The following is a 13,375-nucleotide window of genomic DNA, read 5'->3' as shown; positions in this document are numbered from 1 at the left end:
CCGGCTCCACCACTTGTCAGCTGTGTGACCCTGGGCAAGTCACTTAGCTTCTCTTTGCCTCAGTTCCCTCATCTGTAAAATGGGGATGAAGACTGTTAGCCCTAAATGGGACAAACTGATTATCTTGTATCTCTCCCAGCACATAGCACATACCTCATCTGTCAAATGGGGATTAAAACTGTGAGCCCCACGTGGGACAACCTGATCACCTTGTATCCCCCAGCGCTTAGAACAGTGCTTTGCACATAGTAAGCGCTTAACAAATACCACCATTTTATTTTATTTTTAGTAAGCGCTTAACAAATACCAACATTATGATGATGATGATGATGATGATGATGAGAGTAGCGGGCTGTCATATATGAAGGGAGACGGTGCTTCAGAATGAAGGAAGACTTGAGCAAGGCACTGATGGCAAGAGAGATGAGGACGAGGCCCAGGAAATAGGTTAGTGTTAGAGGAAGAAAGTGTGTATGCTGGGCTGTGATGAGAGAGGATCAAGGACAGGAGGGAGAGAATTGATCTGGATGCCTTAAAGGTGCTGGTGAGGAGTGTCGGCTGGACGCGAAGACGGATGGACAAACCAGTGGAGGTTATGGAGGAACTGGGAGATGTGCACAGAACATTTTTTCTAGAAAAATGAATTGGGAAGTACCGTGAAATGTGGGCTGGGAATACAGTGGGGGTAGGGATGTTAGGAAGAGGCTGATGCAGTGGCCAAGATGAGATAGGACAATAATAATGTTGGCATTTGTTAAGCACTTACTATGTGCAGAGCACTGTTCTAAGCGCTGGGATAGATACAGGGTAATCAGGTTGTCCCAAGTGAGGCTCGCGGTCTTCATCCCCATTTTACAGATGAGGTCATTGAGGCACAGAGAAATTAAGTGACTTGCCCACGGTCACACAGCTGACAAGTGGCAGAGCCAGGAATCGAACCCATGACCCCTGACTCCCCAGCCCGGACTCTTTCCACTGAGCCACGCTGTAGTGCTTGGAGCAGCTTGGTAGCGGTTTAGATGAGAGGAAGGAACAGATTCATTCTCTCTCTCTCTCTCCCTCCCCCTCCCTTCCTTTCTCCCTCCCGTCCTCCCTCCCTCTCTGGAAGTATAATTGTGGTATTTGCCAAGTGCTTCCTATGTGTCAAGCAAAGTTCTAAGTGCTGGGAGAGATACAAAGTAATTGGGTCAAAGTCTCTGTCCCTCTGTCCCACTTGGGGTTCACAGTCCACTTAGAAGGGAGAACAGGTATGGACTCCCCATTTTGCAGATGAGGAAACTGAGGCTAAGAAAGGGTAAGTGACATCCAGAGTCACACAGCAGACAAGTGGCAGAACGGAGATGAGAACCCAGTTCCTCTGACTCCCAAGCCCGTCTTCTTTCCATTAGGCCACACTGCTTCTCTATCCCTCTCATCCCTGCGTCTCTTTTTCTGTCTCCCTCCTCGTCTTTCCCCATATTCTAGTTCCTTTCCTGCCTTTTTGGCCATGCTACCCGAAGGCCCCATCTCACTGTTCCACACTGAATTCCCCCAAATTGAATCACATTAGCGTTGCCCCGAAATCTTGTCCTTCAAGCCCTTCCATTCGCAACAAAAGCCTTGGAAAGAGCACAGGTCTGGGAGTCAGAAGACCTCAGTTTTAATCCTGGGTCTGCCACTTGTTTGCCTTGTGAACTTGGACAAGTCACATAACTTCTCTGTGCCTCAGTTCCCTCACCTGTAAAATGGGGAAAGAATAATAGTAATCATGGTGTCTGTGAAGTGCTTACTAACGTACTAACCTATCCTATGTTGGGCTGACACACTCAATTCATATTTTCAGATGAGGTAATTCTACAGAGAAGTGAAGTGACTTGCCCCAGACAAGTGGCAGAGGGGGGATTAGAACCCGGGACCGTCTGTCTCTCAGGCCCACCCTCGATCCACTGCGCCATGCTGCTTCTCTACCTGTTCTCCCTTTCCTGTACCGAACCCCCTTTCCTGTACCGAACCCCATGTGAGACTCTAATTCTCTTGTATCTACCCCAGTGCTTAGCCCACAGTAGGTGCTTAAGGAATACCACAATTATTATCTATACCTGCTTTTCAGTTTATTGTTATTTTAGGTAGGCTGCAGTTTCCATCAGAACCCACCTGCAACTATTAAATTTAACCATCCTGGCTTGATAATTTTACCGCTGAAATGCAATCTTACGTCTCACCGTCAAATAGAGTAGTAGCTCAGAGCCATTTACAACCCTGCTAAGGTTTCCACTGACTTCCCCGGTCCAGTGGTCCTTTATAGGCCTTCATCCAATTCAATTGCTTTTGCCGTTTTCATTATCAGCTACCGTTTTTCGTTATCGCCTTCACTGTTTGTGGTGCTTTCTTTGTGAAAATAAACATTTCTTAAAACTAAGGAGCAATAATCCCAGGTAGCATTAATAATTTGGCACCGAGAGCGGCATTAAGAATTTGATTCATCCTGCTGCCGTCTTATTGTGACACCCGGGGCAAATCAGTTCATTTCCCTCTTCCTCAGTTGCTTCGTATCCTGAAATCAGAGATGTTAAAGTCTACCACTTCCTGGGGGACTTCATGACATAAGGTCTGAGATCGCAAAAGGAGATTATTACAATGTCGTCCTCGAAATTCCAAGGTACTGATGATGTCGGGATCCGTGTGTGCTGGTATGGCTACAGATTGAGGCTTGACTGTGGGAAGAGGCTACAGCTGTTGTTTAGGGTTACTCATCTTTGCAACTCTATCTTTTCGCCGCAGTGGTGTGAAGAGGACCCGTAATGAGTACATGAACTTCTTTGTAATGTGCTGCCAAACAAAAACTAATAAAAATAACGTTGGCATTTGTTAAGCGCTTACTATGTGCAGAGCACTGTTCTAATCCCTGGGATAGATAGAGGGTAATCAGCTTGTCCCACGTGAGGCTCACAGTCTTAACCCCCATTTTACAGATGAGGGAACTGAGGCACAGAGAAGGTAAGTGCACAGAGAAGTTAAGTGACTTGTCCACAATCAGACAGCTAAGTGGTAGAGCCAGGATTCAAACCCGTGACCTCTGATTCCCAAGCCCGGGCTCGTTCCACTGAGCCACGCTGCTTCTCTGAATCTGTCAGCTGTTCGTATTGAGCACTTTCTGTATGCAGACCGCTCTACTGAGTGCTGTTAATCAATCATATTTATTGAGTGTTTACTGTGTGCAGAGCACTGTACTAAGCGCTGGGGAGAGTACGACACCATGCTTAGGCTCCTAAGAAGCCATTCAGTCTGAATACATACCAAGTATGTTAACTGCTTTTTTATTCCAGCGATCCACTTTAGTGATGGTTCAGTGAGTCCTCCTTGCTTTTTCTTCTGCATACCTTCCTGGTAGTCATTTCACTTCAAAAGGACATTTCACAGTTGCTTATATACAGATTGTGTGTGTGTGTGTGTGTGTGTGTGTGTGTGTGTGTGTGTGTGTATCTGCCCTTCGGGCTGTAAAATAGTGTTCCTGACTAAAATTTTATTAACATGTAAAGGTGTGTCTGATCAGATTAATGCACAACTGAAAATCTTTTCCTCACTGTTTGTGTCAAAATGGACTTTTCCGCCATGACACGTATGTTCCCCGTCGTGCCTTGTTTCTCCCTCTTAGACACTTTATTTTTCCTACAGTTTCCTAGCAGCGTGGCTCAGTGGAAAGACCCCAGGCTTGGGAGTCAGTGGTCATGGGTTCGAATCCCACCTCTGCCGCTTGCCAGCTGTGTGACTGTGGGCAAGTTACTTCATTTCTCTGTGCCTCAGTTCCTTCATCTGTAAAAAAATGGGGATGAAGACTGTGAGCCCCACGTGGGACAACCTGATTACCCTGTATCTACCCTAGCGCTTAGAACAGTGCTCTGCATGTAGTAAGCACTTAATAAATATCAACATTATCATTATTATTATTATTAATGTCCGCCTCCCCCTCTAGACTGTAAACTCGTGGGCAGGGTCTGTGTCTACCCACTGTTATATTGTTGTCTTGTACTCTCCCAAGTGCTTATTATAGCGCTCTGCACACAGTAAGTACTCAATAAATACAATTGATTGATTGATTTCTCCTCCAAGACCAATACCAATTTAAAATCATTGACTTGTCTTACGTGGCCACCATCCTCTGCACCACTGCATTGTTTGGGCTTTGTGATCAATATGTCTCTGAAGGTTTTCTTTTGCCACTTTTTGTGTGACCTCATTTCAGCTCACTGTAGAGCAGTTGTTTAGACATCCTTCTGCCACCCATTTCTCCCTCATGTCCCTCCCTGAGAAAGTGATGTGATGAGCATCGCTTCAATTTTCAATTCAATAGTATTTATTGAGCACTTGCTGTGTGCAGAGCACTGTACTAAGCAATCTGAGAGAGAAGAATATAACAATAAAAAGACACGTACCCTGCCCACCGTGAGCTTAAGTCTAGAGGGGGAGACAGACATTAATATAAATCAGTGAATTACAGATACGTACGTAAGCGCTGTAGGGCCAGGGCGGGGGGTGAATAAAGGGAGCACGTCAATACTAGTGTTCTGATTGCTCTCCAGGACTTCATCGTTTGCGAGCATGTCTTGCCATCTGATAAAAATAATAATAATTATGGTATTTGTTAAGTGTTGACTATGTGCCTTGCACTGTACAAAGCACTGGGGTGGATGCGAGCAATTCAGGTTGGACACAGTCCTTGTCCCACGAGGCGTTCACAGTCTTAAGCCCCATTTTACAGTTGAGGTAACTGAGGACCAGAGAAGTGAAGTGACTTTCGTTCATTCAGTCGTATTTATTGAGCACTTACTGTGTGCAGAGCACTGTACTAAGCAATCTGAGAGAGAACAATATAGCAAAAGACACGTTCCCTGCCCACAGTGAGCTTAAGTCTAGAGGGGGAGACAGACATTAATATAAATCAATAAATTACAGATTTATTAAGCGCTGGAGTGGATGCAAGCAAAGCAGGTTGGACACAGTCCTTGTCCCATGAGGCGTTCACAGTCTTAAGTCCCATTTTACAGTTGAGGTAACTGAGGCCAAGAGAAGTGAAGTGACTTTCATTCATTCATTCAGTCGTATTTATTGAGCACTTACTGTGTGCAGAGCACTGTACTAAGTGCTTGGGAAAGTACAATACAGCAATAAAGAGAGACAATCCCTGCCCACAATGAGCTCACAGTCTAGAGACGGAGATTTGCCTAAGGTCACACAGCAGACAAGTGGCGGAGCTGGGATCGGAACCCATGACCTTCTGACTCCCACGCCCGTGCTCTATCCACTACGAATATTGCTCAAAGGTGGAACCGATGGAACTATTCCAAAAATGAAATACAGTGTCTGCGGTAGGTCCAGGTGCCTCAGCTAGAAAAATGGTTAGACCGTGCAGTTGTCCTTTTTTACTTCAGGTTGGTCTGAATCCTGATGTCATTTTGGCATCACACTCTGTACTTTGAGTCTCCCCGAAGACACATTAGCTTCTTCTTTGGGTTTTCCAACTTCTCGTCTGTTATTACACTACTGAACTATGTGCTACTCAGGAAATGGACTTCAGTTCCAGCATTCGGCTCCGTTGCTGGTATTTATCGGTTGTGCGTGGAATTTTCCAGGTGTGGGCTGTACTATACTCTCCCTTTCCTTTGGACTGATTGTCCGTCCGTGGCGCTTTGCTGATCCGAAGGAGTGGCTCATGATCGTCTGCGTGTCTCGTGCGTACGCTTCCGGAACCCAGGCATCCTGCCGAGTAGAACAGCGTAGTACGAAGCAATACGTCTATGTTGCTGGACTGATTGTGTCGCAGGTGGTAACCATCTGGAATCCATTACCTCTGGAAATGGGGCGAGCCAAAAATACCAGACAGTTTGAAAGGAGTTTGGATAAATCAGTAGATGGGTGGTGTAGAATGAATTCCTCACAGGAAAGCTAGCAATCGAGAGGGCAAAATTAGACTAATATACCTACACTGTCAGTACACCCTACTTAAAACTCACCCCCTCCAAGAGGCCTTCCCAGACTGAGCTCCCCTTCTCCCTCTACTCCCTCTACCGCCCCCCTTCACCTCTCCGCAGCTTAACCCTCTTTTCCCCCCATTTCCCTCTGCTCCTCCCCCTCTCCCTTCCCACCCCCTCAGCACTGTACTCGTCCCCTCAACTGTATATGTTTTCATTACCCTATTTATTTTGTTAATGAAATGTACATCTCCTCGATTCTATTTAGTTGCCATTGTTTTTACGAGATGTTCTTCCCCTCGACTCTATTTATCGCCATCGTTCTCGTCTGTCCGTCTCCCCCGATTAATAATAATAATGTTGGTATTTGTTAAGCGCTTACTATGTGCCGAGCACTGTTCTAAGCGCTGGGGTAGACATAGGGGAATCAGGTTGTCCCACGTGGGGCTCACAGTCTTAATCCCCATTTTACAGATGAGGGAACTGAGGCACAGAGAAGTTAAGTGACTCGCCCACAGTCACACAGCCGACAAGTGGCAGAGCTGGGATTCGAACTCATGAGCCCTGACTCCAAAGCCCGTGCTCTTTTCACTGAGCCACGCTGCTTCTCCACCTTAAGCCCCTCAAACGGCAGGGACCGTCTCTATCTGTTGCCGACTTGTTCATTCCAAGCGCTTAGTACAGTGCTCTGCACATAGTAAGCGCTCAATAAATGCTATTGAATGAATGAATACACCCTCTGGACTGTAAGCTCCATACGGAAAGGGAACGTGCCCGCTAATTCTGCTGAATCGAATTCTCCCAAGTGCTTAGTACAGTGCTCTGTACATAGTAAATGCCATTGATCGATTGGTAAATCAAACATTAGGACATCGAGTTGGGGGCGACCATCATTTAGTTTATCCGAGTGTCCTGTTACCACCGTCTGAAACAGCAAAACCTGAGCCGGTCTTAATGGAATTCCTTAAACCTATGACCTATTCTGTGATGATCCCGTACTACAGTCGGTGAACGCGACGAAGCCGGCTGTGAAGTCCGTGGTCGATTTCAGTCTCACGTTCGGTAAGAAGATTGAACCCTGAGGTTCCTGAAGGGTTACCGTGCAGCCAAACTTAGAGCAAGGGCTGAAGCGATTGGAGTTTTCCAGGCTCATCTGTCTGTAAGTGCCTCTATTCTAGAGATCCGGTGAGGTTTAATTGTGCGGTGGTAGTGATTCTATCTGTCGAGCACTTACTAGTGAAAATCACCAGCCAAGCACTCGGTTAACAGAAGCACGATGCAGGTTCCTGTGGGAAACTCACCCTCCAGTGAGGGAAACTTCCAAGCAGGTGAATCAGAGTAAATTAATTGAAAGTTCAATCAAATACCCACCTATTCAAGAGCATGACTATAAATAAATAAAATCATAAGTGCTAGGAGTGGCTTTTGAGTTGATGCAATCCGAAGAGCTGACAATTAGTCGGACATGTTTTACTCTGTAAGTGTAGTTAAATTAACCTAGATATTACAAGCTGGTGGCCAGGACTGATTCATCTCTACCCTGAGGGCATGCTTGCTTGGGTTGTAGTTTTGTAGTAATAAAAATAACTGTGGCATTTATTAACTCTGTGCTAAGGGCGGGGTGAATACAGAATTATCAGATTGGGGCCAGTCTGTGTTTCCATGGGAGGCACACAGTCTATCTTACCCCCATTTTAATGATGAGGAAACTGAGGTCAAGTGACGTCCAAAGTCTCACAGCACACTACTGGAAGAGATTCATTCATTCATTCATTAGTATTTATTGAGCGCTAACAATGTGCAGAGCACTGTACTAAGCGCTTGGAATGTACAAATCGATAACAGATAGAGACAGTCCCTGCCCTTTGACGGGCTTACGGTCTAACGGACAAGAACAATAGCAATAAATAGAGATGGGACTTGAACCCTGGTCTCCCGTCTCACTGCCTCTCCTTGCGGTCTATTTCCGATCGTTCTCTGATCCCTCATCCCGTCTATCCAGACTGAGGTCGCTTTGCCATCACGACAGAAATATGAAAGCGATATTGGCGTACAAAATTGATCCCATTTAGAACGGTTGGGCGGTAACAAGTTTATAGGATCCCAAAATGAACGATCTTTCCAAACAAATAAACAAAAAGTGTCAGGTGATAATGAGCTTGTAAGCAATAGGGGTCCTCTCGGGGTCACACCTGGAGAGTTTCCAGTCCTCTACCAGTCTCGGCTATGGGAGGGAGAGTCAAGCAGAGGCCTGGCCATTCCATTCCTAGCTTGGGCAGTGGCTAGCGAGTGGAAGGCCATCTGCCACAAGCCAAAACTCACCCGTGCTGGCAGCAGCGGCACGGGAGAGAGTCGAGGGCGGAGACTCGAGTTTACTGAGCGGAAGGAGGTAAACCACTTCCATATTTCTACCAAAAAACCTCTATGGATCCACTACCAGAACGATTGCAGATGGAGAACGCGCCGTTCCGGGAGAGATGTGTCCGTGGTGTCGCTATGGGTCGGAAATTATTACTATGGTATTTGTTAAGCGCTTACTATGTGCCAAGCACTGTTCTAAGCGCTGGGGTAGATACAAGGTATTCAGATTGCCCCACGTGGGGCTCACAGTCCTAATCCTCATTTTCCAGATGAGGTAACTGAGGCACAGAGAAGTTAAGTGGCTTGCCCAAGGTCACACAGCTGACGAGTGGCGGTACCGGGATTAGAACCCAGAACCTCTGACTCCCAAGCCCGTGCTGTCTCCCCTAAGCCATGCTGCTTCTAAGTAGCTACCTCCTGCTTCTACGAGGAAGTAATAATGTTGGTATTTGGTAAGCGCTTACTATGTGCAAAGCACTGTTCTAAGCACCGGGGGGATACAAGGTGATCAGGTTGTCCCACGTTAGGCTCACGGTCTTCATCCCCTTTTTTTACAGATGAGGGAACTGAGGCCCAGAGAAGTGAAGTGACTTGCCCAAAGTCACACGGCTGACAGTGGTGGAGCTGGGATTAGAACCCATGACCTCTGACTCCCAAGTCCGGGCTCTTTCCACTGAGCCACGCTGCCTAGTGGAAAGAGCCTGGGCCTGGCAGTCGGAGGACCTGGTTTCTGATTTTGTCTCTTCCACTCGCCAGCTGTATAATCTTGGGCAGGTCACAACTTCTCTGTGCCTCAGTTTCCTCAACTATAAAATGAGGATTCAATACCTGTTCTCCCTCCTACTTAAACTATGAGCCCCATGTGGGACAGAGATTGTGTCCAACCTGTTTAACTTGTATCTACGCCAGCGCTTAGAACAGCCCTTGACACAAATTAAGCGCTTAACAGATACAATAATAATAATAATGGGGAGCCCTGACACTGTGGGAAGTTTCTCTCTTAGTTATTATTAGTATTATTATGAGAGAAATTGCCAAAAAGGTCGGGACTTCCCATTAGCATCTGGTCCAGATCGAGGAGAGTGAAGAGAAGCTCTCTTGTCGGAAAGTTTTGGTTCCCCAGGACGCAGGACTCCAACGTATCCTCCCCGACCCCACCCTCGGCTATAGCTGTTGATTCATTCAATAGTATTTATTGAGCGCTTACTATGTGCAGAGCACTGTAATAAGCGCTTGGAATGTACAAATCGGCAACAGATAGAGACAGTCCCTGCCCACTGACGGGCTTACAGTCTAATCGACGGGCTTACAGTCTTGGGAATCCTGGTTTCTCAGCCGTGAGGACCTTATCCATCTGTCCCTAAAGGCACGGTACCTATTGCTCTTACTCTATTTCTCTTTGTCCTTGGTTTTGTTTTTTTTATGTTGGTCTAGTGTTTTTTATTGTTTCGTCTTTTTGGATCTGTTGTCGACCTCCTCCCCCATCTCATTTTTAGACCGCGACTCCATCTGGGACCGGGCACCATTCGCAATATCCGATTCCCCCCTTCTAGACTGTACGCTTGTTGTGGGCGAGGAATGCATCGATTTATTGCCGCATCGTCCTCTCCCAAGCACTTAGTACGGTGCTCCGTCCACCGTAAGCGCTCAATAAATACCACACCGAACAGAGTGCTCTGCCCACAGTGAAAGCTCAGTAAATCCAGCTGAATGACTACAGCAAAGCAGCGTGGCCTAGTGGCGAGAGCCAGTTTGGGAGCCAGAGGTCGTGGGTTCTGATCCCGACTCCACCACTTATCAGCTGTGGGACTGTGGGCAAGTCACTTCACTTCTCTATGCCTGTTACCTCATCTGTAAAATCGAGATTAAGTCTGTGAGCCCCACGTGGGACAACCTGATTACCTTGTGTCTCCCCCAGCGATTAAAACAGTGCTCGGCACAGAGTAAGCGCTTAACAGACACCATCATCGTTATTATTATTATTAAATACAATCGAATGAATGAAGGAATCTGTGTTTGGGGTATTTTTCTGCTGTGGTTAGTACAGGGCTTTGCCCACAACAGGCTTTTAAGGAATACTATTACTAGTATAATAAGTGTTCCAGTGTTTTAAAGGTCGGGTAGGCAGGCTTCGCTCTTATGGAGTCGGGACGAAAGGGCAAGGCCGGCCCAGGTGAGGATAGCTCACCTCCTCCAAGAGGCCTTCCCAGACTGAGCTTCCCCTTTTCCCTCTGCTCCCTCTTCTCCCTCTCTGCTCCCTCTTCTCCCTCTCTGCTCCCCCTTCACCTCCCCTCAGCTAAGCCCCCTTTCCCTCTGCTCCTCCCCCTCTCCCTTCCCCTGCCCTCAGCTCATTTGTATATATTTTCATTACCCTATTTATTTTGTTAATGAGGTGTCCATCCCCTTGATTCTATTTCTCGTGATTATGTTGTCTTGTTTTTGTCCGTCCGTCTCCCCCGATTAGACTCTGAGCGCGTCATTGGGCCGGGACGGTCTCTATCCATTGCCGAATTGTACATTCCAAGCGCTTAGTACAGTGCTCTGCACATAGTAAGCGCTCAATAAATACTATTGAATGATAGCCCTCCCCGCCCTGCAGATCCTGGAACTCTGGGCCACGGACGTCCTACCTTCTGAAGCCTTTTTCTTGCATGTTACCATTGGCCTATTGCATATAGGATTTAGAGGAAAGTCTTCTGTTCAGTCTTACTGTTAACTTAGACTGTAAACTCGTCCTCTGGACTGTAAGCTCGTTGTGGGCAGGGAAACATCTCTATAAACTCTGTTTTATTGTGCTCTCCCAACTGCTTAGGCAGGGAATGTGTCTATTGTTGTATTGTACTCGCCCAACCGCTTGGTACGGTGCTCTGCACACAGGAAACGCTCGCTCAATAAACGCCACAATGAATACAGTGCTCTGCACACAGTGAGTGCTCAATAAATCCGACTGAATGAATACAGTGGTCTGCACACAGCAAGCGCTCAGGAAATACAACTGAATAAATACAGTGCTCTGCGTACAGTGAACGCTCAATAAATCCCACTGAATGAATGCAGTGGTCTGTACACAGTGAGTGCTCAGTAAGTCTGACTGAATGAAAACAGTGCTCTGCACTCAGTAAACACTCAATAAATATGATAACGAATACAAGGCTCTGCACACGGTGAGCGTTCAATAAATCCAACTTAATGAATATAGTGTTCTGCACACAAGCACTCCATAAATGCAACTGAATACAGTGCTCCGCACACAGTGAACGCTCAACAAATCCGACTGAATGAATACAGTGCTCTGCACTCAGTAAGCACTCAATAAATATGATAACAAATACAGGGCTCTGCCCACAGTGAGCGTTCAATAAATCCAACTGAATGAATACAGTGTTCTGCACAGAGCATACGCTCAATAAATACGACTGAATAAATACAGTGCTCTGCACACAGTGAGCGTTCAATAAACCCGACTGAATGAATACAGTGCTCTGCACTCAGTAAGCGCTCAATAAATATGATAACGAATACGGGGCTCTGCACACAGTGAGCGTTCAGTAAATCCAACTGAATGAATACAGTGTTCTGCACACAGTAAGCGCTCAGTAAATCCGAATGAATGCAGTGCTCTGCACATGGTAAGCGTCAATAAATCCAATCGATTGATTGATTGATTGAACTTATCAGTGACAAATGGACCGGTGTATCTGTTGACCCTTCCTTATACCATATCCCACCGGTTCCCTTACTTTCTTCTACTGAAGTCTTCTAATGAACAGTTTGTTTTAGACTCAGAACGAGCTGTGTTCTCATGACTCTTTCCCTTTCATAATACGTGCTCTCTAATAGCTTACATCAGTATGATGTTTCCATGCGTTATTGGCAGTCCGTGTGTTTGTATTGGGGCAGGACCTCATTAGGCAACAGCCTCGGGGCCCCTGAGTTTTAGCAGACGCATTAATTTTGATAGAGGGCTCACCCAGAGGCCCTGATTCAGGTCATTCGGAACATCCCTGAAAATGCCTATGTTTGGATCACGATAATTAAGATTAGTAACTTCTTATGTGTACGCTCTATTGCTTGGGAATGTAACTCCCAGGAGCGTCTGCGGACATTAAGATCCCTTTCTTCTGCTCTCACATTTCTTTAGAATTCCAAGGAAAAAATCTTGTGGACAGAATTCCATTCCACCCTTGGCTTTCCGTTTGTTTGTATGGGGGATTTTTTATTGCCTTTTTTTTTGGTATTTGTTATGCCAGACACTGTCCTAAAGCCTGGGGGTAGATAGAAGCTAATGAGGTTGGACAAAGTCCACGTCCCACGCCGGGCTCACAGTGGTAATCTCCATTTCTCAGATGAGGTGACTGAGGCATAGAAAAGATGAGAGACTCACCCGAGGTCACGTAGCAGACAAGAGGTGGAGCTGGGATTAGAACCCAGGTCCTTCTGACTGGGTTCTAATCCAGAGGGCCACACTTATTTATATCACACCACATGTTGTCATGTCGACCACCCTTCAGGTCCCCGATTAGACTGTAAGCCCGTCAGTGGGCAGGGACTGTCTCTATCTGTCGCCGATTTGTACATTCCAAGAGCTTAGTACAGTGCTCTGCACATAGTAAGCGCTCAATAAATACTACTGAATGAATGAATGAACACCCTGTTTCAAGAAAAGACTACTAACTTTAGCCTTATTTAAAATTAGAATCACCCATGTGTTTTTCCAGTGCTTGCTTAGTTCAGCGCCTTGAACTCTATTGAGTCATTAATAGATACTGTTTCTAGTAATGATTACAAATAGAGGTGATCCCAGCTCTGTTAAGATTTCAGGAAGCGGTAAAGTGGTAAAATATTCCCCCTCCCCTCTGTTTCGCCTATTTGAGTGTTTATCCCTTAAGCACTTTGATAGTCACCCCACCTTCAGTCCCACAGCACTTATGTTCGTATCCTTATTCTCTGCCATTTCCCCATCTGTCACTTATTTTGACATCTGTCAATCAGCCACTGGTATTTATTGAACACTTACTGCGTGCAGAGCACTGTACTAAACGCTGACTCCCCCACTAGACTGTAAG

The 13,375-nt window shown here is 46.2% G+C and overlaps 1 non-coding gene across 1 annotated transcript; it reads left to right on the top strand.

Annotated features, from left to right (window-relative positions):
- Positions 1-8,122: 8,122 nt before the first annotated feature.
- Positions 8,123-8,260, top strand: LOC114813918. The gene has a single exon (XR_003761662.1). It is a non-coding gene; the product is annotated as a small nucleolar RNA SNORA7 (small nucleolar RNA).
- The last annotated feature ends 5,115 nt before the right edge of the window (positions 8,261-13,375 follow it).

Source organism: Ornithorhynchus anatinus, chromosome 8 (genome assembly GCF_004115215.2).
Source record: "Ornithorhynchus anatinus isolate Pmale09 chromosome 8, mOrnAna1.pri.v4, whole genome shotgun sequence".
Taxonomy (NCBI): Eukaryota; Metazoa; Chordata; class Mammalia; order Monotremata; family Ornithorhynchidae; genus Ornithorhynchus; species Ornithorhynchus anatinus.
Note: the sequence above shows the minus strand (reverse complement) of the source record. Positions and strands in the feature narration are given on the sequence as shown.